The 26,650-nt window shown below is 44.1% G+C and overlaps 1 protein-coding gene across 9 annotated transcripts in view; it reads left to right on the forward strand.

Annotated features, from left to right (window-relative positions):
- The window catches only part of PALM2AKAP2 (PALM2 and AKAP2 fusion), a 515,120-nt gene that overhangs the window by 297,002 nt on the left and 191,468 nt on the right, over window positions 1-26,650 (forward strand). The gene's annotated exons all lie outside the window — the stretch shown is intronic.

Below are 26,650 nucleotides of genomic sequence, written 5' to 3' on the forward strand. Positions count from 1 at the left end.
ACAAGCACAAAATAAGTCATTTTATCACCAATATGTAAACCAAAAAAAGTTTAAAAAGGGAAAAAATAATGAGCTAAGTTCTACTTTCTAAGGTGATTCCATCCATGGCTTGATTTTGAACAGCTGAGGGAATTCTCTCTAAATCTCAGGTTCAGCAAAGCAGCTGTTTTTTAATAAAACTGCTCAATTATCTAGAAATAATATCTGGTTTTGCTGCCTATAAACCTCACCACTTTCAGCTTCACGTTCCTCAGTAAATGCTTGTTTAAGCATCATTTAAAAAGTTAGAAGAAGACAAGCCAGAGAAACCTATCTGTATAGAAAAAGAAAGCAGCTTCAATGTTTTGGACAATCTCTGATTTTAATAATTTATTTAGAAAGAAATAATCTAAACGTTTCCCATATCTTTTTTTTTTTTCCTTCACTTGAGGATGAAGACTATTCAGTATGAGTTTTTAAAAGCACAGTTAGTGAGTGGAATGATAGAATTTAGCCTTGGGCGTGTTGTTTGATAAACAGAACCAGAGTCTCTCAGGACAGATGATTCCCTGATCTGACCTAAGCTCCCATCAGTGAGTTAGTTTTTCATGAAGAAAAGTTTCTGTACCTCTCACTACAACACCACACATGAGATCTAACAGACCAGTGATATTCTGTGCTCTCATTTATCAATAATTAGTATAGGGATTAGCAGATTATATGAATTAAAGCTCATTCTCTGCTTTTACTAGGGAAACTTATGATTTAAGTGGTTTTTCAAGTAAGATGTGTTACCTTTATGAAAAATTATGTGTGGCCACAAAAAATGAAGATGTGTTTGAATATGGCATATATATTTGTATAGCTTGCCTTGTTTTCCTGTCACAGTGGGGGATTCAGAGTCAGCCAGTTCTTTAATGGGATGAGACCTATAATCGCATCTACAGCAAAAAGGAACTGTCTTTCATAGTGAATATATAAACAGAATTGTGACTGTCAACGTTCTACCTTTCCTGCTGGTGCTGGCATTGTCTCTGTACAAACTTCATGATGTATGGCATCACGCCCTTCAAAACTTCAGGGTGTTGACCTACATCACCAGACTAATTAGAGAATCAGTAAGAAAGCTATCAATATAAAACCATGGTCATTTATGAGGTCATAGTTGGACTTTCCAAATCATAGAACCCTTTTAAATGGGAAGAGGGAAAGGAGGGACATTTCATTTACTTATAAGTAGATTCTCAATGGCATGAAATTAAAAGATTCTTTTAGAGTTAAAATGGTAAACATAAATCTTGCATATCCTGAAAAATCATGGTGACTTGTATACCCTCGACTTTTTTTTTTCCCTTTGATGTGCAATAGGACAAAAGAAAGGGGATTTTCTTTTTTCAGTCTGTGATTTATTTACTTACAATTATATTATTTTCCTTATATAAGCAACATTAGTTGCCTCTAAAAGTGATTTGACAGTGTCCAGTGATGTCATTTAATATTGAGAGTAAAGAGGACAAGACATTAGGAATTCCTTTCTGGCCAAACCCCAATCATGGTTTCCTAAAACTATCCAAAGGCTTTCAGAAAATACAAACAAATTCTAGAGTTGATTTGATTTGACTCTGAAATGTTAATGACGCGTATCGGCTTCTGATTCTCACCTAGTCCATTTTGCTTTTTCTGGTGATAAATGTTTTTTCCTAAATGCAAGGAAACTTTTATTTGGTTAGGGGTAAGTTTTTTTAAAAGGGGGGAAATATCTCTATATAATTTCCTAGAGATACAGTATCATCTCTGGAACAAAATGTTGAGGCCAAGTCTGAAAACAGCTTATTTCTTTTCACTTCGTTCAGAATTTCATTTCAAGGGATCATAGAACACCCTTGATGATGACCATTTATTTAATGCCAGTGAACCAGTGAGTAGCAAAAGAGGTGGTGGGAATATGGTGATAGAGGCAAAAACTGAATCACTAAATCAGTTCTTCCTTTAAAAAAAAAAATTAACTCTGTCAGTGTAAAACACAGACGAACACAGGCAAAATATGCATGGAGGACTTACTTTTGCTCTCACTTAAAATCTAGAAGCTTAGTCATCTCTGTTACCAGACCCACTTGTGGAGTTCAACCCACCAAAGGGCCCATACCTTGTGGGAATATTCTCATCTCCTGCAATTTTACTTTGTTTACAACAAAAACCATTCCAAGGCAAGAACAGTTTTATGTTGTACTTTTGCAGTGTGCACATTCATCATTGAAACCAAGAATTCTCAGCATGGTTAAAAGAGAAGTTTCAGAAACTCTGTAGATATGTAATCTTTTAGAAGCTCCTCAATTTATTAATCAAGGTATATGTAGCTCCGCTGATGAGGAACCAGAAAGCACCTCTTGTGTTACTGGATAGTATTATTACGACCCAGCACATACATGAAATGATGGTGTATATCACAAAACAATTCCAAGTAATGAGCAGGATGAGATCTTGGATTCCTGGGACCAGTTCATCTTCATTGTGAAGACCTCTTCTGGTCTTATCAGGAAAACTTCCCTGCATTTTCTTGGGAAAAAGAAAAGTCCATCTTTTATGAGGAGCACGATGCTGTTATATATCTGTATTTTCATGGCTTCAGCAAACTCCATAATATAATCCCCATTTTAATAGAAACCAAAATACTTATTATTTGAATGTAGAAAGGCTAGAATAAAAATTACATCCTGAAAGTTTCCAGGGGTAATTTCCCTGGGGAATCCTTGGATCAGCCTCATCCTACCACCCCTTAATTTTTATATGACTTAAATAGGCCTCTGTGTCCCCTCTCCACTCCAGTCTAAAAGGTCTGAACTGTAGCACAAAAAACTTGCTGTCAGTGTGAAAATACCATATGTATTTTGGGGGGACCACAGACTTTCTGCATCAAAGATCTGGGCAGCCTTAACTTTTATAAAAGAATTTTCAATGCTCTCTTTTACTAAGCAGGGAAACAAAATGTTTCCGGAAATTAATGACTTTTTTATATTTTGTGACTATTTTCTAAGTTTCTACAGGTTCATCTTTTCCCCATATTGCCTCTTACTAGTCACCTGGGGCTATTTTTTGCAAGTCATTGCATTTTTATCAAAAGAAAAGTACATCTCATGAACCACAAAATTCCCTCTAGACTTCAGGCAGTCCTTCTGGAGTAAAAGAACAGAAACACAGAAAGAAATGAATGACAGGGTGGCTTTTGTGTTCCTATGGTTAATGTACTGTATGGTATATATGTTTACAGAATGTATCTGCCTTGTGATGTTAACAAAATGAATGACAAAAAAAAAAATGAGTTCTGATGTGCCATTTGAAAGTTTGCCTTAGCATCGCTGTTTATGTTCTTTTCTGTCCTTTCAAAATCACAGGTTGTATTCCAAAGCTGTATGAGCACAACATTCTCTTCCCCACCCCTACCCAGCCCTTCTTTAGAGCTGTGAATTTCCTCCCAGGAGCCTGAGGCAGAACCTTGCAGTTCTGACCCAGGGGGAATAAAGTAGGTGGAGCTTGGGCATTGCTTCTGCCTGTCTGCTAATCAAACACTTCCTCGTGTTCCCATCTGAGCCTGCACTCTCCCACTCTGACATTCCTGGGGTGGGTCTCATGCAAGGTGTGACCTCCTGCAGTCCTTCCCACCTTAAGGGAGGTGAACTTGTGGACCCCCTACCTAGATCTGGGCGCCTGTTTCTAAGCACAGTCGGCAGAGCTTCAAAAAGCAAAGCAAATGAGGTGGGCTCACATGTTGTGATTGAGCCTTCCCTGAGGGGTGTGCCATTCATTGTAGTCTAAGATGAGTGGCATGGTATAGAGGGGAATAGGGAGTGGTTATAGAAATGGAATAGTTTATGTTTATTTTTTTAAGGAAAAATATTTTTATAATGAAATCTAGATGAGTTATGAAGCTTGACTTTGAAAACACCCTTGACTGACTGAGTTATTTCTCTATTCCGTTAAGGCAACTTTCTGGTGAGTTCTGTAACACTAGCCCAGACCTTGGGAGGCATGAGCAGAGGTCCTGTGACCTGCCCCTACACCAGCAGATCTAGGTTGTACGATCAAACTTTCTATACCTGTCATTAGATAACCTGTTATACAGCTTGATAGCTCTCTGGACCACACCTTTAATAATGTAGAATGATCTTTTGGAAGGAGATAGCTGTTTTAAATGAAAGCCAAGCCCAGCAATTATCAAAGTCTAACTCTTTCACGTATTTAAGGAGTAATTGCGACTTGCGAGGTTAAGGGACCATTTATAATACTATGGTACATTTGAGTTATTTATGTGAAATGGTGAGTCAGAGGCATCTGGCCATCTGCATAATGTACACAATATACATGAATGTATAAACCAACAGTATGAAACTTACCAAATGTTATTGGCCTTGTAAATATCAACGAGGCTGCATCTTATTTCCAGAGTTAAGTAGAGACTGGAAAGGATTATCCTTATCCATCCACAAAGGAGATACTGAATTTTTAGAGTTCTTAGATTTTTTCCTTAATTTTCTACCAAAGTTCTTGAGTTCCCGTCACAGTCATACTCAGGCTCATGAATATCTTCACTCACACCTGTTCCTCTGACTCACACCAGAGGTCAGAGGTCAAGCCTCAGCATCTGCTCCCTTTTCCTCTTAGACTCTTCTCCCAGGAAGCATCCTTTCCTAGGATGGAGTCATTTTCTGCTACCCTAAAAGACCAAGATCCTTTTTTCCAATAAGACAGGGTCCTAAACACTCTTCTTTTCAAGAAAAATAACCCCTCTGGTTCCCAGACAAATCATTTTAGTTTTTCCATTGTCAGAATTCCTCCAACAGGCCCAACTCAAGTCCATCTGTGAACCGTACTGTCATGACAACAACTCCAAAAATGAAAGAGCTATGTAACTGCCTGAGAGTGGTAGGGAGAGCCAGTGTGCCCTTAGCCTCTTGTTACTATGGGAACCTCTCAGTTTCAAGATGAGGTGGTCAGGGAGACATCCAGTCACTCGGTTGTGCATGTCTTTATGTACAAAGAGGCCACCGGGCAATGCCTGATCTCAGCTATTCTATGTGCAGCTCCAACTCCAATTCTGTGACATCCCACTCTGGTAATTGGAAAGCGTTCTCTCCTTGGTGGAGTCCTGGAACATTCATTCCTCCTCTCAAGCTCCTGACTTAATCCCATCACACAGGGGTTCGAGAAAATGTTGTGTCTGCTGCAGCTTTTCAGTGAATGTAGGTTGTTGATTGGAATGTTCAGCTTTAGCAGCTCACTCGTGGTGAGTGACATCTCTGTAAATATATCCATTTTGTGGTTGGTTGGGGGTGGGATGGGTGGGGCGGGAGACTGTCGTGCTTACTCTGAACTAGACTTGCTGGACTAGCTGCTGTACTTTGTAACCTGAAGTGTACTTTGACTGTTCTGTCTCCTTCAGATGAAAAACAAAACAAAAGCTGACTTCAGAAATAACACTGCCAGCAACAGCCGATGCTGTACTTGTAGCTTCTCTCTGTTCCTCTGTACAGTGTTAATAGACAATAAACTGCCTTTTCACTGCATCTACCTCTGTGTGTCTGTGCCCACATTCTTTCCCCCTTCTCACCTGCCACGAGCGGACTTCAGGCCAGACCTCGTGGGGAGCACCTCCGACCGTTCACTAAAACTCCACGCTAATCCAGTGCTTTTCAAACCTAAACCTGCTTCAGCATCACCCGGTGGCATCTGCTAAGAATGTAGATGCTTAGCCACACCTCAGGGACTCAAATCCAGATTCTGGGGTGGGGCCCAGTAGCCTGCCTGTTTAGTGATATCTCCAGGTGATTCTGATACATACTCCATCTAACCCAGCCATGTGTTTGGGGACCTCTCAGTGGGAATCCCGGGGCCTGCCTGTTCCAGCTGGTTTCCACATTAACTAATCCTCTCTCTAACCCCTTCTTGCACATCTGTCTCCACACATGTCACCCCTGTTCTTGTTCCTTATAAGCCCTCAGCAATGGCACTGACTTTGATCCCATGGGTCAAGCTCGGTCTGCCCCTTAGTTTAAGTAGTAAGTGTTCATCCAGCAGTCTTCTAAACAGGAGCCTCTTAAGACACCTGGGGACTTTGTTTCTCTTCTTTAATGCTATATCCTCTTTCTCTAGAATAGAGTCAGCAAACTTTTCATGTCAATGGCAAGAGAGTAAATATTTTTGGCATTGTGGGTCACATGATTTTCGTCACAACTACTCAGCTCTACCAGGAAGCAGCCATACACAACGTGTAAGTGAATGAGTGTAGTTATGTTGCATGAACTTTATTTACCAAAACAGACTGGGGGCCAGATTTGGCCCTCAGGCAGGTAGTTTGCTGACCCTGGCCTCAGACAGAGCCTGGCACATAGTTGGAACTCACTGAAAAGTTTAAAAGTTATTGCATGAAAGAATGAACAAAGGACAGGCCTGATGACACCTGCAGAACTGTCACGGTTGTTTTCTTTGTGGCTATGAAACAAACGGAATTCGTTGGGGCATTCTCATCTGTTGGGTCTTATAGTATATTTTTCTGGGTTTTTTTTGTTTTGTTTTTTTTGCGTGTCTTTATGCCTGGAAAGTAACTCAGGATTGAAACTGGAATGGTGCTTCAGACTACCAAGCTGAAATTAACAAGAGTTTCAGCCAATAGAAGTTAAAGAAGTGCAAGGCCCCCTTGTCCTTGTCGGAAGCGCACTGGGCATGTGAGATCTGGGTGGTCCCTGGGCATCTATGCATTTGATCCGAGTGTTTGTGGAACCACATCTTATCTAGTCTATCCTCCACAGTGAATGGCAAGGGTTTCTTGACATTATTCTTTTTGTTAATTGAAAAACTTGTTAAACAAAAGGCTGGAACCACGGTAGACCGTTATACACCCCCAACTCTAGGGCATATCCACAGTGACATGCTGAGTAGTGTGCTGATATCCATTCCCCAGTGTTGCTGTGAATTAAGGGAAGTTATTTTTACACAAAGCACTCTGTAAGCTGGAAGTGGATAATGAATGAAGTTTACTTGTGATGAGAAAGTGTCTGTTCCTCTACTAAAGATCTTTTCTCAAATGTAAACATAATAAGCTGTTCAGATGTGTTTCAGAACCAGTTTGAAAAGGAAGCTGCTTTTCCTCCATTGGGTTTGTGACATATTATATTGAACCATATGAAGTCGCCATTTAATAAATCAATAATGTGGAATGGTGACAGTTCCATATAATTCAATCTAATAATTCTTTTAGATCAGAGATCATTTCCCATCATGGAGGGCAAAAGATTAGCAGATAAACTCTAATTATAGCAGGAGGAATTTAGATGAGGAAAGAACTTTGGAAGGGAACATAGTTGTGTACTTAAAACTAGGCATTTCCCCTGGATAGGTAGGATTTCCTTTAATCTAACATCGACCTTTTGAGGTAGACATTGCTAATATTCTCCTTAATACATGAGGAAACGGAATCAAGGAGACAGTAAGGATGTTGCTCAACATACAGCTAAAAATTAGAATGGAGGTTGGGGAACAAGTTTCAGGCTCAGCTCTCTTCCACACAGAAAGCTCTTGTTATGAGAGTGGTGTGGGGATACAGCTGAAACTGGCTACAGAAGGATTTGGATAACAGAGCCATCTATGCCACACACACACACACACACACACACACACACACACACAAGACAAAAATGGCCCCAGTCCTTATTTTGTACCTTTATCTACTCAAGCAACGGCTCAGTAATAACACTGCCCTCTGGAGGATGGGAGGTGTCTATGCAGCACTTCCTTCCCTAAAGGAAAGCAGTCATGCTTATCTGTTTGTCTACCTGGTTGTTTGGAGTCCTTTTGTTCTGCTTGACATTTTTCCTTCTCCATTCATAAAAAGGATGAACAATATTTAAAATCTAGGAGCGGCGTGTCCATTTTCAAATAAGCAAAGGAGGTTTTGTTGTTGTTGTTGTTGTTAATATTGTTATTATTTTGCCCCTGTTGTAAGAGCTTAGAGGAACAGTGTTCTATGGCACTGTGCAAATACCTCTTGCTGTATCAGCCTTCTGCAACCACCAGTAGAACACACTGTCTCTCCAACAACCCAGATCCTCTTCCGTTTTTCTCAATCAGTGTCAAATCCTCCACTATATGGACATCACACAAAAGCCTAACTTTGCTATTTAGAACTTAAGACTATGAGAGCTCAGGTTGATCATCTAATGCAGAAGTCACTAAATGGTTAGCCACCGGCTGAATCTGTGGTTATGTTGGTTATAACCTGTGGTTACGTTGGTTTTGCCTGCATCATGTTTTAAAACCATTTTTAATTCACTGCCAATAATAATAAATTAAGAGGAGTGTGATTTCAGCGATGGATTTCCAGCTTCTCTTGACATTTCAGAGGCTCTGTCAACCATGGGCCTCTTTTCCAGGCTGACAAGTACCTGAATCTGATGGTGGGTGCCTCCTTCAGAGGAGTCACACTCTCTTGCTCACCATCCCCACCCCTACTTCCTATTACCTTACTCTTGGCCAGTTTCCTTTGCATGTATTACCTGCCTGGCACCTGTTGATGTATGGTAGGGAATCTACCATAACCTACTCATTTTATGGCTGGTTCCAAGATAAGACTTACCTAAAGGGAGATGGCATAGCTAGAATCAGAGCTGAACTTCTGAATTCCTTTGGAAAAATAAGGTTTTGCACTAGGTTTGGATTTGAATTTGATGGAAGCATTAAAAAATTTTGAATAGCCCATAAGCAGAAAGCCAATATCAGAATTTGATGCTTGTGCTTTTTACCAGAAGGACCCACATGACTTTATAATAATAGATTATCCCAAGGCTGGTGAACTCATTTACCACTCAAGAGGAAAAAAAGTTCATTTCCTATGACAGCTTCTAGTATATAGATTATTCCACTGTTTCTTAGGTTAAATGAATCATGTCACGTTTTCAGAACTTTGTGGCATCATGTCTTATGGTTGAAAGTTGCATTCATGAAAAATAAAAATTGTTGTAGTCAACAACCATTGACTATTTCTGGGGTTTTGTATCCCTTCCTAGGAAAAAGTATCAAGATGCAAAGGCCATATGTGTTTAAGTTTAAATGTGATTTTCTTTTCCCTCCTAATCCTTAGTCTCTTATTGTGTGATCTTAGTCTCTTCTGTGATCATGTGGTCACAGAATAGTAATAGTCTTTAACTTTCACTTTCTTATCTTACTAAGTGTAATAATCAGTAGAAAATTTGACATTTCAAAGACCTGATGAAATATGGATCTTTTCTCTCAGAGCTTGTCATCAAAAATCAATGTATTTTCTTTTTAATATAAGATGATAAATTACATTTTCCAACTTTTTTTTCCCCCACTTCAGAGTCACCAAGTATAGAAAATATGAGCAGCAGACTTACCCTTTTAAGGCCAGGATTCTTAGGTCAACCCAAGAACAACCCAGAGGTGACATAAATCCTGTAGTCAGTGTGAATTGTTCATCAGAATATGCAGACTCATATTCTTTCTCTTAAAGAGCTTATTTCAAATCAGAGTGCAAGGAGCAATTCAGTCATGTCTTCTTTCTCTGGAAGACTGACTAAATCTTCACTCTGTTCAGAGGCATGATATGAGATGCTGTCTCGTATTTTAGTTCAGTTTTTCCTAAACTTGGACTTTTGGTATCACCTTAATTATTTCTGTCCTCTGTGTGTACCACCTGTGGACCATCATTTACTCTTTTAACAACTTTTTTTTTACTTAAAAGGTAACTTTGTCACCCTATGATAAGTAAATAGCTGGGGTTCAGACAGTAAAGAATCTGCCTACAATGCAGGAGACCTGGGTTCGATCCCTGGGTCAGGAAGATCCCCTGAAGACGGTCATGGCAACCCACTCCAGTATTCTTGCCTGGAGAATCCCATGGACAGAGGCGCCTCTCAGGCTATAGTCCATGCGGCTGCAAAGAGTTGGACACGTCTCAGCAACTAATGCTTTCACTTCCAAGTAGGTAGCACATGCCATAAAAGCAACTGTTGAAACAATAAATCAGCATTATTAAATTTCAGCTGCACACAGTTGCCCAATAACATATACAGTTACCTGAGACCAACTCTTTCATTGTAAGAGGAATAGCCAGATTAGTGACTATACCCCCATCTGTTTGATATAATCAGATGGCGTGAAAGATAGTGAAAACCATAATCATTGTCTCACTGTGTGGTTCAGTGTTGTTTAATGCCATCTTATATATTCCTTTGGAGGGCATGGCACCCCACTCTGGTATTCTTGCCTGGACAATCCCAGGGACAGAGGAGCCTGGTTGGCTACAGTCCATAGGGTTGCAAAGAGTCCAACATGGCTGAAGTGATACAGCACATAAACCCCCTAAAATTTTGGAAGCACTGCCTTACTTCATTGCATTCCCTTAAAAAATCCCAGTTTCTCATTTTGAAGATTAGGATGAGAAATACAAAGTGACTTGTTCAAAGCAACAGGAAATAAGAGCAGAGGCACAGAGCTGGAATTCAAGCCCAAGTTGGGATGACTTCAGATTCTTTCTGTTTTACCAGGTGCCCATCATGCCATTCCTTTTACAAGGAATGAATTGAACACATCAGCAGCAAACTTAAAACTCTCCAGGAAAGCTCTCCATCATTTAAACAAACAAAAGTAACATCTGTTCCAGTTAGAGCTGTCTCCGGCATAAGCAGTTTTGCACTGATAGGGATCAGATCTAATTGGGCTCTTTCTGCCTTATTTGAGCAAAGTTGCACAATCAGATTCCTGCTCCAGATAGAGCAGGAAAGTGATGCAATAGACAAGCACATGGGCCCAGTGGCTGCCTCCACCGTAAGGCACTCTGGCCTTCAGCTTCAGTACCTCTCCTGAGCTCTGGTAAACCCACTCCTGCTCAGCAGACCTCTTGATTAACTCTTGTTGAGTCAGGGATGTAGTCGATGGAGGCTGCAAAACTGACTGAGCACTGGAGAATGAGCAGAACTTAATGGAGAAAGAATCACTCATGGACATCTTAATTTTCTTTTTCTTTTCCCTTCCTTTCCCATCCCTCCCCTGCCCTGCCCTGCCCTTTTCCCTCTTCCCTTCTTTCTTCTCTTTTCTTCTCTATTGAATGAGTCTGCTTTTGACACAAGGTACTCTCCCAACTGTAGGATGAATTGACCTCAAAAAGTTCATTAATCCTCTCAGAAAGCACCATGTTCTCTGGTCCTCGTTTCTTGTTTGCTGCACATTACTGGAACATCTTCTTAAAAATATAATTATACTAGGGCCCCACTTCAGAGATTCCGATCTAATTGGTATGGATGAGGCCTGGAGCATTTATTAAAGGGCTCCAAGTGATTCTCATGGGTAGTTAGGGTTGGAAACCACAGCACAAAAGATCCCAGAGCAGGCAGGAGTGGTCCAGGCTGGAATCCTTGTCTCAACTCTGCAAACCAAGCAAAAAAAAAAAAAAAAAAAAAAAGTACGCTTTGGCATCTGAATCAAAATCAAGTCCCAAGTCTGTCACTGGTCAGCTTGGTGATTTGGGGGCTGCTGCTGCTGCTGCTGCTAAGTCGCTTCAGTCGTGTCCGACTCTGTGCAACCCCATAGACGGCAGCCCACTAGGCTCCTCTGTCCCTGGGATTCTCCAGGCAAGAATACTGGAGTGGGTTACCATTTCCTTCTCCAAAGCATAAAAGTGAAAAGTGAAAGTGAAGTCGCTCAGTCGTGCCCGACTCTTAGCGACCCCATGGACTACAGCCTACCAGGCTCCTCCGTCCATGGGATTTTCCAAGCAAGAGTACTGGAGTGGGGTGCCATTGCTTTCTCCTATTTGGGGGCAAGTTACTTCAATTCAACAAGTCTTGGTTTCCTCTCCTTTCATGAAAGGAGAATAATACCTATACTGTAGGACTCCTACTGGGAATGTTTTAAAGTCTTTTCTTTCTGCTTTTCCTTTCTCCTTTCTCTCTCATTACAAAAGAAAAGTGAGGAAGGTTGTAGGGGGGAAAGGCAGCTGAGAAAAATAGAGAAATTAAGTCAAGAAAAAAATGAAATGAAACTAGAGGCCTCAATCTAGCATAGATTTCTGAATGTTTATTTCTCTTTCTCCCATTTGTTTGAGCAATTCAGCTTGTAAAATGTACAACACAATACTACTAATGATTATAAACCAAACCCCTGAATTCTAAGTTCTTGGGTCTGTTTTTAAAACAATAAAAACATGAGATGATAGAATTGGCATTTGGAGTGTGAGGGACCCGGGTCTGGGCTCTCTCCTAGATATGCCATTCACTATGTGACTTAGAAGAAGTCCTTTTTCCTCTTTTGGCCCCAATTTTTTCATCTAAAAAATGAGTAATTTTACTGGGTGACCGTTAAGAGGACTGTGAGTGACATTCTAGGTGGATGTCAACATCAAAGATATTTCTCTATAGTGAAAGAAAAGGAAAAAAACATCATGCTGCTGCTGCTACTAAGTCGCTTCAGTCATGTCCAGAAGTGTTTTTTCTAAAAGATGCTAAAATCACTGGCCTTTAAAAGCCAACACATAGACAATCCTCTGCAGCCCTGGCCTGGCCCTAGGAGTTCCTGGGCAAATCCCCCATCACTGCCTTGCTCCAGGGCCTTTCCAAGCCCAGTGGAAAACCAGTAGCCATTTTCCTGTGTGTGAAATTCAGTGGGCAGATACCTGATTTACTAAGACTTATTTGGACTGCAAGGAGATCCAACCAGTCCATTCTAAAGGAGATCAGCCCTGGGATTTCTTTGGAAGGAATGATGCTAAAGCTGAAACTCCAGTACTTTGGCCACCTCATGCGAAGAGTTGACTCATTGGAAAACACTCTGATGCTGGAGGGATTGGGGGCAGGAGGAGAAGGGGACGACAGAGGATGAGATGGCTGGATGGCATCACTGACTCGATGGATGTGAGTCTGAGTGAACCCCGGGAGTTGGTGAAGGACAGGGAGGCCTGGCGTGCTGCGATTCATGGGGTTGCAAAGAGTCGGATACGACTGAGCGACTGAACTGAATGGTTTATCATGGTTGAAAAGAAGAATTTGGATTCCATTTAAAAAATATAAACAGACTGGCCTTATCAGGGGCCTGACATCTATGTGCCCCTCTCTTTCCTGATCCAGAAAACTCTGAAGGATTGGTAAAGACACACCTAGAATCTACAGGGAGTTGAGGGCAGCAGATACATACCACTGCCTATCTTTTCTAGATGGTTTCTTCATAGGAACCTTAAGGATTGGAGCAACAGAATGACAGTGCTTCGCTCTGGGTGAAATAGGAACGCCTTCTCTTGTGCTCCAAAGCTGAATGTCCAGTGTAATAGGGTTTGAAATCAATAAACAAGTTCTGCTCCTTGACAACTCTGTCTCTTGGGGCACAGGCTCTTAGCCTTTGTGTTCTACAGTATACCAAAGACTGTTTAAGCACAGGCAGATTGGTGTTGATGCAAAGAGCTTCAGAAGCAGTAGATTAAAAGCCCGTCAAGGAAGTTCCAGTTCAACAAGGTTCATTGGCTGAAGCTTGGCTGAGGACAGTTTGGTTTGAAGTCTTTTCATGTCCCAGGAGAGAATTCCCCTTTCTGGCTGCCAAAAGGAGAAGTGAGAATTCTCAGATTATTTCCTGAAGCCGTGGCTGGGTAATGAAATCCTTCATTGCATATATAGAGACATTCATCATCACCAAGGCACCCCGCTCCCAGCTGAATAAAACAGAGAATTCCTCCTTCATCCTTTCCTTCTAGAATCCTTCTCTCTGAAATTCAAAATTTGCTAAAATGTGACATCTTCTCCTCCATCTCTGTTCTCCACCAAACTTCGGGTCCCCTTGCTTACTAACATAAATTTGCATTTTTACCAAAGGAGTCCTCCATCACCCTCCACTGGCCACATTCTCACCCAGCTTTATTCATGCTGTTTCAGACACACCTAGATAGGCCCTTTCCTCCCCACATTTGGGAAGTCTTAGCCATCCATCTCAACCCAGCTGGAATGCCTTCGTCTCATTCTGCCCCCTGCACCTGCCTCTGACCCCTCATTGCCAGCCTTCCTCTGAACTCCTGTGTCCATCTACGTGGCCGTGCCTTTACTTGGGCCTTCTGTATTCACATAGCCAAAGACTCCTTTTCTAGCTCCAGAAATGGATCAGGATTAGCATTTCTTCTCTTGAAATTTGTTGATTTCATCTTAAGACACAGACTTACTGACTGTGGGTTGAAAACACAAATGAAGATTTAATGCCAACTAATTCTTGGCTCCCAAATCTCAGTGGGAAGCATGGGGCAGGAGTCTTTGTTAAAAAAAAAAAATGGGGAGAATTTTTGTTTTAGTTTTCCTCTCCTGGTTAGTAAGAAAGAGGCTTGGTATTGTGCTGACAGCCATGGGTCTTCTCTTGTCAGGCAAGAGGAGAGACTGAACTTAAATCAGCAGTTTCCAGAGAAGTTTAAAGCAGAGCATGGACAAAATAGTTTTCTCGTGCCTCGCAGGACAAGGGTGTGTGGGTGAGTGAGGGCTTAGTACTTTAGCAATGGCTGGGCAAGCAGACAGTCACATCATCCTGAGGATGTCTAGCTCTGTAAGGATTAGGCTGCTGAAGTACACCAGTTCAGGCTGATGGGAAATGGGACTAGAGTTTCCCAGCAGGGCTACTGTGTATGGTCATTCAGGTTGCTCACTGCATAATCCTAGAGGGCTCCATTCACATAGAGGATGGTGTGAATGGTGCTCTTTGAGTTGTGCATCGCACGATGTGCCCACTGTACATGCTTAGGCATAGACATGCTTAAGTAGTATGTAGAGTCTTTAAAACACATAGGTGAAAATCACCCAGAAACTTACATTACAAACAAAGCATTAAACCCATAGTAAACTTGCTGTAGTGTGTCAGGGTACAAGAGCCAATTTTAACTCTGAGGACTACAGACTAACTCTTTAGAACCAATGACCAAGACATACTCCTAGGAACCAGGCCTGTTTTTCCTTGATTTTCCTCCAGTTTAGCGCAGTAATAATCACAGGGTATGAATGAATGGGTCATGGTGTCATCACTGAGAAAAGGGACCAGAATGAGCAGAGGGGCCAGTTGCTCTTTGTTCTAGGACATAGGTATTGCCCAGGCACAAAACAGTCACCAGTGGCCAATGAAAAATCTTTCTTCGACCAGAGTGACCATATGTCCCACTTTGGATGTTTTCCCAGCCTCATTCTCAGTAGTGTTACAGCAGGGATGGTAAAGTGTATGGTCACACTACCTCCAACACGCAGATGGGCCTCTCTGCTTGGTCAGCATCCCTACCCCCAAGACTGGCCTTTCCTTCCATTGATCCTTTGGCAGCTCCTGGGATATGGACACAGTGTTGTAGACACAACACTCCAGGCACAGCGAGAGCCCTTTCTCCAGATAGACTGATACAGGTCAGAGTGCTATGGACAGTCCACCATCACATCAAATCACTTCCTTTTTTCTTTGCCATTTATAATTAGTTCCATATCACTACAGGCACTCAGTAAAGAGGAAGAATTAAAGACAGAAAGCAGAACATTCTCAGACCCGGTACTTCTTAGCCAGCTAGAGACTCAACAGAGGACATTGGCTCTTGGCTTGTGCCATTTGCCTGCTGCTCAGTTGTTGCCAGAGAAGATGCATTGTTCGGGGTGTTCAGTAGTTATAATTACCATGGACAGCACATGAGAGGGAGGAGGGTGACTTAAAGACCTTTGCAGATGTACGTTCATCCGACAACCATCAAGAAACTCACACGAGACAGTGGAGATGCTGCCCGGGACCTGAACCCATGGTGCACGGGGGCTCAGAGTTCTGATTCTTGAGTCCAGCTGCCACTTCTATGTCCCTCTGTTCCTTATACATAAAGTGGTGATGAGCATTAAATCTCTTGTGAAGTGTTTTTGGACACTGCCTGGAAATCACAGGCAGAGTTAAACTATTAGCTGTTGGTAGGAGTAGTAACCACAGCCTTGAGAATTAGAGAGCAAACCCTGGAATGGTAAGAAGCAGGGGTCAGGAACCATTATTCCTGGGGAGCAAATCCGGCCCTTTGTCCATTTTTGTAAATAAAGTTTTATTAGAATTCATCTCTGGCCATGTGTTTATACACTGTCTAGGGAAGGAAGCCATATGGCCCACTGAAACTTAAAAAACTGTCTCATACTCTGTGCTTGTGCTCAGTTGTGTCCAGCTCTTTGAGACCCTATGGTCTGTAGCCCAACAGGCTCCTCTGTCTAAGGAATTTTCCAGGCAAGAATACTCCATGTGCTACTCCCACTCCTGCGGATTTTCCTGACCCAGGGATCAAACCCACACCTCTTGTGTCTCCTGCATTGGAAGACAGATTCTTTACCACTGTGCCACTGAGAAGCCCCCAGAATTGCCTAATACTTTACAAAAAACGTTTGCAGTTACTCAAATGTGCGTTCCTATTCTCCTAGCATTTGCTGAACACTGAGGAAATACCCTGAACTGTACTACACTTTTTAATATAACTTACTAACTTTTATAAGAAGTAGCTCTTCGAGATCAGTAGAAATGTGCCCCTATTTTACATAGGTTCAGAGCACTGGTGACTTGTCTAAAACTCAGAGCCAGAGTTCATTCTCTGGTCTCCTGATCCACAATTCCAGGAGTCATCAAGGCAGACAACCTGAAGGAGTTGGGTTTGCATTTGCCCTTAAAGAATGAGTGTGGTTGTCAGTACGCAAGGATGAGACCCTGGGAGGGCATTCAAGGCAGAAGGAACTTGTTGATCAAAGAGCCCACGGGGGGAAGTGGAGGCTGTCTGCTCCTCTGTTTTGGTGGAACAAAGGCGCCCAATGAGTGGGAGGATGTGCAGCGGAAGAAGTGGCTTGAGGCCAGTGTGGGGGGGGACAGGGTGTTCCTCAAGGAAGAAGTTGCAACTGAGAGTTCAGGGCCAGGCCTGTGGCTGTATTGTGTTTGGCCTTTATTCTATTGACTCATACAAAGATATTTTGTTTGGTTTGGTTTAAATTTGAATTTACAACCAAGAAATTCCACAATTTCTTCTTCTCCTCTTGAAAAAGCAGAAGATCTAGCCATACTGGACGTTCCCAGGAGGCAAGAATCAGCTGGAGATGAGGCCAACTACCTCCTGTGGATGAGGTGTGATTGGTACCACCTTAGACCCAATCGAGGGGAGTCCTTGTCCTGAGCCCTTGGTTTTAATAAGGCCTTGCTCTGGTTAAACCCTTTCCCATGAGGGGAGACATTTTGAGGCCCAGGAGACTGTCCTGTACCACTCCTCATCTCTAGGCTGTGCTTTAGATACCAGGACTCAGAATTCTCTGCCAAAAGGGCCAAGCTCACTTCCATGGGCCCCTTCCCTATGGCTGAGGGGTGTACGAAGGGAAAGCAGATTGTGTTGGGGGTACAGTGTGTGTGGATAGAACTTTGATGTTCAGGCTGGGCTGTCCAGCCCTGGCTGCAATGCCCCTAGAGTTGCAGGACAAAGGCGGGGAGTAAGGAGAAAAGGGACATGCGTAACAGGCCAGAGGATCTCACTGGGCACCTCTGAGTCTCAACAGGGGACTCCTAGGAACCTGAGAACACATGAACTTGACCTTCAGAGTCAGTATGAAGTGTATTTGCCAACTTAGGAGGAGAGAATGCAGTTTCTTTACTAATTTTGAGCTTGATTTCCAACTTTTAAGTACTGAGACAGTTTGAATGTGGGCCTCTATTTGTGTGCTTGCTCCCAGGCTCGAAAACATCCGGGGTGAGCCTGGCTGCAATCCCCAACATCTTACTCTACAGCTGTGTCCCTCCCCAATGTCTTACACGACAGCTGTGTCCCTCATTGACCTGACCTATCTGGTTGTTATAGGAGTTTGTGGGCCTTCCTCTGAACAATCCTAGGGGGAAAGGTTGAAGATTTCTGGTCAGAGCCACAGTTTGCCAAATGAACACCTAGAGACAGAGAATGAGACAGGAAGGCCAGTTAGGGGCTACCGCTAGATAAAGTAGGATGACTGTCATGCAAAAAGGAAGGGATGAATTAGCGGCTCTGATCAAGGGAGATCTGATAGACTTAACATACAGGGGGACAGGGAGGAGGCGGCAGAGTGTTCAGTGTCTAAAAAAGAATAGCTTAGCCCTGAAGCCAGGGCATTCAGACACCAGCTCTGTTGCTTACAAGTTGCATGGCCTTTGAGTACCTCCCCTAATCATTTTTCCTTGGTTTACTCATCTATAACATAGGGATGAGTGATCTAGCAGCATCTCTCTCACGAGGCTGTCATGAAGGTTGGATGAGTTAATATTTGTAGTTAAAATAGTGTTCAGTACAGAATATATGCTTACTGTTATCTGTCAGCTCTAGGTGGTAGGTATGCTAGAGTGGGTTATGTTATTTTTTGTATTTTCATTTTTTAAGCATTGCTTTAAAATAATGTCCTTCAAAAAGAGATATTGCAGAGCTAGATTACTTAAACTCCTCCATGCCTGTGAAACATTTGGTAATCTTGTGAAAAGGCAGTTTGGGGTTCAGGAGGTAGGGGACAGGGTCCTTGCTTGCATGCTAAGTGGCTTCAGTCATGTCCTACTCTTTGCAACCTTATATACTGTAGCCCGCCAGGCTCCTCTATCCATGGGATTCTCCAGGCAAGAATACTGGAGTGGATCCTTCAGGGGATCTTCCCAACCCAGGGATGGAACCCGGGTTTCCCACATTTAAGGTGGGTTCTTTACCACTTGCGCCACCTGGGAAGCCCAGGGCAAGGTCCTAGATTCTGCATTTCTAACAGGGCCCCAGATGGTCCAATGTTGCTGGCCCACTGGCCACTCTGAGCAGCAAGGCTGTAAAGGAATCTAGGTCCATCGACGTTTCCAGGACCGAGGACTGTTTTGGTTATCCACTGCTGCTGCTGCTGCTAAGTCACTTCAGTCGTGTCCGACTCTGTGAGACCCCATAGACGGCAGCCCACCAGGCTCCCCCGTCCCTGGGATTCTCCAGGCAAGAACACCTGAGTGGGTTGCCATTTCCTTCTCCAATGCATGAAAGTGAAAAGTGAAAGGGAAGTCGCTCAGTCGTGTCCGACTTCGCGACCCCATGGACAGCAGCCCACCAGGCTCCTCCGTCCATGGGATTTTCCAGAGTACTGGAGTGGGGTGCCATTGCCTTCTCCACTGCTGTAGTACAAATCACTCAAAGCTAGTAGCTTAAAACTAAAACAAGTATTTGTTAATATCACCGTCATTATTGTCTTTGTTATTGTTACTATTGTCTCACTCAATTCAGCTGTGCGGTTCTTGCTCAGGATCTTATGGTAGCTGGGGCTTACTCATCTTGAAGCTCCCTCATGCTTTGCCGTGCCCTGGGACCTCAAACTGGGGCTGTCGGCCAGAATTTTACCTGTGACCTCTGCAAGCGGCACGGGGCTCTTCACAGTCCAGCAGCTGGGTTCCAAAAACAGGTATCCCCAGAGAGAGAGCCAGGCTGAAGCTGTGTCACCTTTTCTAACGTAGCCTAAAGTCACTCAGTGTCACTTCTGCCACTTTCTAGTCTTTAGAAGCAAGTCGGGCTCTGGCACACAGCATGGTGATTATAGGAAATGATTATTATATACATATGCGAGTGTGTGTGTGCTCAGCCATGTCTGACTCTTTGTGACCCCATGGACTGTAGCCTGCCACGCTCCTCTGTCCGTGGGATTTTCCTGGCAAGAATATTGGAGTGAGTTGTCATGCCCTCCTCTAGGGGATTTTCCCAACCCAGGGATTGAACTTGCTTCTCCTGAGTCTCCTGCATTGGCAGGTGTATTCTTTACCACTGAGCCACCTGGGAAGCCATTATATAGGTAGAGAGAGTATATAATCCAAAAATAGTTATATACCTGAAAGTTGTTAAGAGACTAGATCTTAAATGTTCTCACAAAATAGAAATGAGAGAAAAAGTGACCCAATATGTATTTTGAAATGAAAAGAAGCTGTGTCCATGAGGGTTGCACTGGTCTTAGATTTAAAATGCCAGGGCTGAAATCCCAACTCTACCCTTCACTGGGCAGGAAACTCCCATGCATAGCATTGTACTTTGGCCTCCATTTCTACATCTTGTAAAAGGTTTTTCTTCTTTGGAGATCTGAAAAGTATGTGAATGAGCCCAGCAAAGTGCCTGTGACTCAAATGATTGTTGGTAATTTGTTGTTGAATAAGAAATCCAGAGAAAGGGTGGGCACATTTCACATCAGACAGAGGAGTCATCACTGATCCAAAACAAAAGTGCAGGCGACTAATAATGGTCCTGAGTGATTAGGCCAAATGACTGGATGCCCAAACATTAAAATATTCAAGGATAAAAAAAAAAAAAGTGAGTCATGAAAGCTAGCCTATACACAGGGGAGGGCTGTATGTCTTGAAGGGAGAAATACCAAAGGATTTGGAGCTCTGTCTTAAAACCCCTCAGGGGTTTTGCTTCCTTGCTTAAGGAAGTTCTGGCAGGAACAGAGAGCTGAGGATGAGTGTCCTAGGGAAAGCTGACATGGTTGTGTTTAAATTCATGAGTTTGAAGTGCCTGGTGGGCCAAACGGGGCTCTTCCTGCAGTAGGCAGGGACATGTGTATATCTGTCTCCATCACTAGACTATTAGCTTCCTGAAATCACAGACTTGGCTCTTTTCTCTGTGATAGTCCCAGTGCAGTGGTCCAGCACAGCACTTGGCACACAGAGAGGACCCAGTTCATATTTATTGGATGAATGAATGAATGAATGGGAAGATGGTTAGGTCCTAGACTGTGGGGTCTGGAATTCTGGCAGCCTTTCCCAGGCTTGGCCTTAGGGGCAGTGCTCCTAAGGAGGGAGAGACTCCTGGGTCTGCGCAGAGACCCCTGTGGCCCTGGGGTATGGTCTATGCTGTGGGTCAGGGGGCAGGGGGCCGTGGGAGACCTAGATTTGCTGGGAAACCTCACTCTTCCACTAAATAGAAACTGAAACTGGAATTGCAGGAGACAATGAAGATCAACAGCGACTATTTTGATTCTTAGGTTATCTCACTCCTAAACTGCTCTCTCCACTTCCTGTTTATAGCCTCAGAAGAGTCAAAGGGACCAAACCTCTGAGGCGAAGCTTTCCTCTGGGGATTTCTAGGCAGATCAGCAACAGGAAACCGTAAGGACTCTGCCAAGACAGATGTTTGCCGTTCAGCCAACCTGGCAGGTGTGATGGTGTCCTCGCTGGGGTGGGCAATGCGGGTTTGTGAAAGAGGAGCCTCCAGCTCTGCGTCTGGCCTTCAGCATCCACCCCTCTTACCCAGATTCTCACCCCCTGAATCCTGGGGACTGCATGTGAAGTCAGTCGGTGCAAGGGCACTGGAGGGGGGCGGCCGCGGGGGCTGCAGGTGTGGATCTCTGGCTGGGCTGCATGGGCAGCTGCGTTTCACTTTCAAACGCCTGGGAGGAAAGGCTGTCTGTGGCCGGCCATCTGTCCTCACAAGAGGAATCTCAGGATTTCCTCCAGTGACAGAACAAGATCCCCAGATTTTCAGAGAGTGGCCCTAGACCCAGTTCCTATCATGGCTACAAAACTCTGGAGCTTGACACAGCTAGAAGGACACTCGGGGAATTAGGAGCTAAGAGAAAACGGTGACGGAAAAGCAACTGAACAGTGGAAGGATTGCAAATTACAAGGCCCTGTGACCTGACGCTTCTTCCCTGTACACCACTCCCCTCATCATACACACCCACCCACACACACACACACACACACACACACACCCCTCCCAGAAAAATCAGACCTTCAGCTGACACTTGAAGAACTAGAAGAGCAACCACGTGGAGAATATTCCAGACAGAAGGGATGCTGGTCGCAAAGGCCAGACAGCTCCACTGCTGAGGTCTGAGTCGGAGAGGACAGCTTGTGGCTCCCTCCACACCCTCTGCTTCCCCACATCTGGGCCTCTGAGCCTGATCTCATTTAATATCCCCTCCCCCACCCCTATTCTAACCTGCTAGCATCTTTCCCATCCACTGTCACTCCTAAATTCATTCCCAAAGGGGAGCAGGTAACAATATTGGTCCACAAATTCCTGTGCAAGAAATAACACTTAATTTAATCAAATGATGGGGGACTCTGAGTCTCAGTGCTACTGGCCTGGCAGACACCCCATCCCAGGCATTCTTGGGAGTCCATTTTCAGACTCCTGCCAAGGTGCCATGCTCACCGGGGTACAGGCCCACCATCCCTGGCCCTCACTTCTGTCTGGTGCTCTGGCCCTTACAGTCCCTGTGGGGCTAAAGTCTGCATGGCTCCTGAGCCAGGCCTGGGGACAAGAACGAGGCAGAGATTGGGAGCCCTGGGACTCAGCATCCGGTTCCCTGTGTACACAAGCATCAGCATCCTGTGATCTCTCTCCTCCCTGACCTGTCATCTCTCTCCTCCCACCCCAGTGTGGCTAAACTGACCTCTCCTCCAGCTCCAGCTCCGGGAGGAAAGTACACCCCACCACCCCACCACCACCGCCCAGGCCTAGCGTTATCTCCTTCGTGAATTTCGGCTTTTGCAAAAGACCCGAAGGACCACTGACCAAAAGCAGCTTCTCCCACAGTCCCTCCTCTGCCCCCAGCAATAGAACACAAAACTCACCCACCTGCTGCAACTGGAAAGGAGAGTGACACATAGGAAGTACCCACCCAGATGTTTCCTGGACCTTGCCAATAGGGTTTCTCTGTTCTCAGAGATGCAATCCACCCAGCCCCGGGGAACTTGAACTCCCTGAGAACAATGCTTCTCTAACCAGCTGTGACAACGGGTCAGATTTTATTTTCTTCTCTTTAAATTTCCAATTCATCTCAGAACAATACTTGCATAATTTTTTTTTAATGAAATGGAATAAAAAGGTCAGGAGAATATAGGTACCAAGTTTTTCTAATTAGATTCAACAAATTGCTATGAAAGTTTCTAAACATTTCTCTGGATTTCTAGACTGACCTCATCACAGAGGAATAACCACCCATGGAGGAGCGAAAATTAGTGGGTCACACACTTTGAGGATCACTGCCTTAGAGGGATTAAAAACAGGGGTGGGGTCTCCTCACACCCAAAAATGTGGAGCTTTGTCAAGTGTAGACTCTGTAAGGGGTGCAAGTAGAAGCTAGAAGTAGGCCCACCCATTTACCACTGAGCCAAGAAACTAAAATTCAGCCTCCTTTACAACTGCTTCTACTACGGACACGCAGGCAGGTTAGGGGTCTGGAGCCATCTCCGGAGCATGCTGACAGCCTTGACCCGGGGTCAGGTCACAGCTCTGAACCTCGGCTGCCCGTCTGTACAATTCGGATAACAGTACAATCTCATAGGGCGGTTGTGAATACTGGATGGGTTAGTAAGTGGGTGATCATATAGACTTATGCCTGGAAAATAGTAATGCCTGCGTGCTGTTTTTAAGAGGTTTCCTCCATAAACGATAAGGACCTACTGTATATCAAACGGAAGTATGTTTAATACCATATAATAATCTATAATGGAAAAGAATCTGAAAAAGAGTGTGTGTGGTGGTGTTTAGTCACCAAGTCGTGTCCAACTCTTTGTGACCCCATGGACTGCAGCAGGCCAGGCCTCCCTCACTATCTCCCGGAGTTTGCCCAAGTTCATGTCCATTGAGTCAGTGATGCCATCCAACCATCTCATCTCATGTATATACATATATAACTGAAATTAACACATTTTAAATCATTGTAAATCAACTAAACTTCAATAAATAATTTTTTAAGGGCTTCTCTCAAATTAAAGCTTCAGAAGAGCAGGGATTTTTATTCCCTGACATTTCCCAAATGCTTAGAACCTTGCCTGGCACATAGTAGGTGCTCACTAAATATCTATTCAGTGAATGAATGAATCTTCTGCTCCATGCTGAGCTTCTGACAGCCACGTGAATCCATTCTTAACTTTTCATTACAGAAAGTGGGCGGGGGGTGGGCATCTGTTGGTCCTCTGTACTGATCTGTGGGATTAGTGTTTTTCAGGCCTCAGGCCTTTCGAGGCTTTTGTCTTAAAGCCCAGCACATTCAAGAAACACTTGAGTTACCTCTCAGGTATGAGGCCTTGCTGGTCAAGGTGTTTAAGACTGGAACTCAAGATACATCTTTTCCAAGTGTAAGACCAGATCTTCTTGGGCTGAGATCTAGACCCCAGTCTGGTTCCAACCTGGGTTTCTAGGTAAAGGATCCACCATCCGCTTTCCTGCCCAGCCGTACTGCCCTGCCCTGAGCCTGGAGGTCCTCCCAGAGGCCCTTCTCAGCCTACCTGTTTAAAGATGACTCAGTCTACCAAGCCAGGCTTCCATGCACCCGATACTCAGCCAGAGTTCATCTCTCTTCTCTGCATCTAATCATTCTCTCTTCTGTACTTCAGAAGGCCTTGTGAGCTGGCAAACTATTTGCATGTCTGTTCCTTTTTTAAGGACAAGGGCCACATCTGGAACACCTCTGAATAGCATCAATGCTTTATGCGGGGCCCAGCATATAAATAAATGTTCACAGGGTTGAAGTCATTGGTGGGTCCCCACCTGCAAGTGTAAGGTCAACAGGCTTCCCTTCAGCCAAATGTAGGTGCAGACCAGAAGAGGAAATGAAAACCCTGTGCCAAGTGTCCCGGCACCACATTTCTCTTTCCTTCTTAGTCATGGGTATTTTCCGAGCAATCTGATGGTGTAGGGGCAACAGTGGGTCCCATCTGAAGGACTGTGCCAGCTTAGGGTGGAGCTTCCTTGGTCTGGAAATGGAGGCAGAAGGGACCATGGTTTGTGGGTGAACAGAGTGGACAGCCTGGCACCGGGCTTAGTGCTCTGAAGTCAGGTGCATCTGATTTCCCAGCTCTGCGGCTGCATGGCTGAATGGCCTTTGGCATGTTTGTCACTTTTCAAAGCCTCAATGTCCTCATCTGTATAATGTGGGTAATGTTAGTGCCTCCCCTGCTAGGGGCGTAGTGAAGAGGAAGCCAAGAGGGGTACATATGACCAACTGCCAGTCTAGGAGTGCCACAGAGATTCTAATCATTGCAAATTCTGGCATGGTGCTGTGGGGAGAGGAGGCTCGCAGACATGACCTCACCCAGGCACCATGTGCTTTTCCTGTATCTCCATATCTCACAACAGAATGGTGACGATTAAACAAGGTAACATGTATACAGGCTGTAAAACCAGACTTGGAACATTGCTGTCCAAGAAGGACTCGATAAACATCAGCTAAAAGACTCAGTAAATAAAAACTACTATTAGTTGGAATGAATAGTGTGAAGGATGCCCTGGATAAGGTTTCTAGGCTGCAGGCATTGTCGTGCCCTAATAGAAAGGGTCAGCTTTGCATCCCATAAAATATATATATATATATATATATACTTTCTTTCTATGCCAGAAAATGCCACTTGAATTTATTCTAGTGATTAAATGTCACACCCAAACGAACCCAAAGTGCTGGAGCAGTTGACCTGGTATGTGTTTGTTCATCCCACTGCTGCTGCTGCTGCTGCTAAGTCGCTTTAGTCGTGTCCAACTCTGTGCGACCCCATAGATGGCAGCCCTCTAGGCTCTGCCGTCCCTGGGATTCTCCAGGCAAGAACACTGGAGGGGGTTGCCATTTCCTTCTCCAATGCATGAAAGGGAAAAGTGAAAGTGAGGTCGCTCAGTCGTGTCCGACCCTTAGCGACCCCATGGACTGCAGCCCACCAGGCTCCTCCATCCATGGGATTTTCCAAGCAAGAGTACTGGAGTGGGGTGCCATTGCCTTCTCCGTGTTCATCCCACAGAATTTTAGTAAACTCAGGCTTTGTGCCAGGCCTTGTGTATCAGTCAGCTTTCTCTTTGTATCATGCTGCTGTAACAGGCAGCCCCACCAGAGGTTTCTCTCTCACTTATGCATTCTATGCATTATATTATACTTACGCCTTATATCAGCTGTGGGGTGGCTGCAGCTCTGGTCCAAGTGTCATCATTCTAGGACCCAGGGAGAAGGAGCAGCCTCTATAAAGCACAAGCTATTTTCATGACTGTGGGAAAAAGGAATAACAGAACGTCAATGGTTCTTAAAGTGCATGCTTTGATGTGGCATGTATAGCTTGTATTCCATTGGCCAAGGCAAATCATGTGACCCAACTTTGCATTAGTAGGGTAGGAAGTATTTTCCTCCTGTAAGGCTGCACGGTCAATTCTCTTGGTCATCAGTTCAGTTCAGTTCAGTCGGGTCCAACTCTTTGCGACCCCATGGACTACAGCACGCCAGGCCTCCCTGTCCATCACCAACGCCCAGAGTTTACTCAAACTCATGTCCATTGAGTCGGTGATGCCATTCAACCATCTCCTCCTCTGTCATCCTTTCTCCTCCAACCTTCAATCTTTCCCAGCATCAGGGTATTTTCCAATGAGTCAGTTCTTCACATGAGGTGGCCAAAGTATTGGAGTTTCAGCTTCAAAATCAGTCCTTCCAATGAATATTCAGGACTGATTTCCTATAGGATGGACTGGTTGGATCTCCTTGCAGTCCAAGGGACTCTCAAGAGTATTCTCCAACACCATAGTTCAAAAGCATCAAATCTTTGGTGCTCAGCTTTCTTTATAGTCCAATTCTCACATCCATACATGACTACTGGAAAAAAACCATAGCCTTGACTAGACAGACGTTTGTTGGCAAAGTAACGTCTCTGCTTTTTAATA

This window comes from Bubalus bubalis, chromosome 3 (genome assembly GCF_019923935.1).
Source record: "Bubalus bubalis isolate 160015118507 breed Murrah chromosome 3, NDDB_SH_1, whole genome shotgun sequence".
Taxonomy (NCBI): domain Eukaryota; kingdom Metazoa; phylum Chordata; class Mammalia; order Artiodactyla; family Bovidae; genus Bubalus; species Bubalus bubalis.